The 2,500-nt window shown below is 37.8% G+C and overlaps 1 protein-coding gene across 1 annotated transcript in view; it reads right to left on the bottom strand.

Moving 5' to 3' along the window:
- Window positions 1–2,500, bottom strand: part of LOC143018632 (uncharacterized) — a 389,758-nt gene that overhangs the window by 228,257 nt on the left and 159,001 nt on the right. The window lies entirely within an intron of this gene.

Here is a 2,500-nt window from a genome sequence, read left to right as displayed (position 1 = left end):
AAGAGCAGTCAAGAGGTTTTACGAGAGTAGTAAAGTCTGTGTTTGAATTAGAAATGGAGAGAGTGAGTGGTTTGAGGTAAAGGTGGGAGTTCGTCAGGGATTTGTTATGTCGCCTTGGCTGTTCAATGAGTTTGTGCGAGTAGTAAATGCAAGGGTAATGGGCCGGGGATTGGAGATGGTTAAAGAAAATGGAGAAAAATGGGAGATAAACCAGTTGTTATTTATTGACGAGTGAATGAAAGATAAACCAGTTGTTATTTCTTGATGAGTGAAGAAAAACTAGTAAAAGAGGTGTGGAAGGCAGAGGTGGAAGGAGTGAACATGAAGGGATGACCAAGGATGAGATAAATGGATGGGGTAAAAGAGGCATTGGGGAAGAGGGGAATGTCTGTTGAGGAAGGAAGGGAGAAGACAGAAGATAAGGGATGATGGGGAATGGTTGCGTATGGATGATGTTGTGATGGGAAGGGAGTGGGTGAGGATGGGGGTGAGGGAGTATGTGTGAATGATATTTTGACGCAGCCCGAAGGGATTTCTCCCCGTCTTCTATATTTCTGCATGAGGGAACGGAGGGTCGTCAATCAAACAAAGTGGCCTTGCTGTGGATGTGCTGTGTCTTACTACACTGCTTCTGACCCAGGGCAGTTGGCGGATGCAGGGATGACCCGTCATCCAAGAGGAGCCAAGGTAAGAGGGAGGGAGGGTGGTGAATGGGAGTGGAGTATGCGGGGATGGAATGGGTGGAAGTGGATTTTATGCCTTTGTTTTTTGGCTACCTCTCATGTAAGGGGGAAATAGTCATTGGTATATGTATGTATTATCATCCTCCATTTTATAGATTCATAATACCATAAGAATAAAGGAGAAAGCAAGAGACCATAAGGTCTACACTAGGTAGTGCCATGTCCACTAACACCTGTCACCCCCATCCATAAAGTTGTCTAACCGTTTCTTAAAACTACCGATAGTTTCAGCGCTCACTATATGGATTCATATAACAACCTCGTGTTTTTAATGTGTATTTTCACCTTAAATGATTTCAATTAGCACCACCTCAAATGTTGGAGTGTGGACATATTGATATCTTCTCTCCATCTCTCTCTCTCTCTCTCTCTCTCTCTCTCTCTCTCTCTCTCTCTCTCTCTCTCTCTCTCTCTCTCTCTCTCTCTCTCTCTCTCTCTCTCTCTCTCTCTCTCTCTCTCTCTCTCTCTACACATCACACGTGCTGGCAGACGCAAAAAGCATCATTGTTTACCCGTCAGTTGTACTACGAACAATGGACACTGTGTGTGTTTGTGTCCGGTAACTATCTGCCATCACTATTGGTACTTGATACATCAGTTTTTATGGGTCTTTAGGGTTCTATTCATGCCAAATGGTACATCAGTCCTTATTTATCTATTTATTTATTCTTTTTAAAATATTTGTCTATCTACTTATCTATTCATATATTTACCTATTTATCTATTTATCTATCTATTTATCCATTTACCTATTTACCTAATAATCTATTTATCCAATTATCTATTTATCTATTTACCTATTTATCTATTTATCCAATCATCTATTTATCTATTTATCTATTTATCTATTTACCTATTTATCTATTTATTTATTTATCTATATATCTATATTTTATCTATTTATCTGTTTATTTATACATTTATCTGTTTATCTGTTTATCTACCTATTTATCTTTTTTGACAATCAGACTGGACCCTGAGTCCTCCTCGCCACCCACCTTAACTGATCTTGTCACCTGACAGTTGTTCAGGCTAGGTACTTAATTAATTAAAGATTTAATTAACAATTAATCAATTATCAGCATCAGACTTCCTTAACCATTTAACATTTATTTGGACGAGTTTCTATACATATATATGTATATATATATATATATTTATATATATATATATACATATATATATATATATATATATATATATATATGTATGTATATATATATATATATGTATGTATATATATATTTTTTGGGGGGGGGGCAACGCCAAACTATGTGATTAATCTTAACGAAAAAAAAATTCTCCATAAGAGTCAAATTCTCTCGATTTAGCTATGTAGTTTCACCCTTACTGCTCTTAGGAATAAAGTCTTTTAAAGGTGATCTCATCCAGCTTAGAAAAGCCTTTGGTACGTCACGGGTTCATCTGGAGACACGCGGCAACAGCGCTTTTTCCCCGCTATGTTGCCACGTGCCGAGATGTCACGGGTGACACAGGTGGAATGTGGAGGGTAATAATCGTTGTTATAATCCTAAAAAGTGATACGCATTGTACCATACAGCTTCTAAATAACACACAGATGTGAAATAGGAGGGAGAGGCATCTACTAAGGTTGATTTGGCACAATGTACACAACACCCTGAACGGACTCCTTGCAGCGCACAGACTATAGTGATAGTAATACTCCTATTATTTATGTTACTCTGTTACCATTAGGATCAATACCAAAGCTACTATTGTTACTATTATTTCTATTC

Source organism: Oratosquilla oratoria, chromosome 35 (genome assembly GCF_046742065.1).
Source record: "Oratosquilla oratoria isolate Oo_2021 chromosome 35, ASM4674206v1, whole genome shotgun sequence".
Lineage (NCBI taxonomy): Eukaryota > Metazoa > Arthropoda > Malacostraca > Stomatopoda > Squillidae > Oratosquilla > Oratosquilla oratoria.
This window is presented reverse-complemented; position numbering and strand designations above follow the sequence as displayed.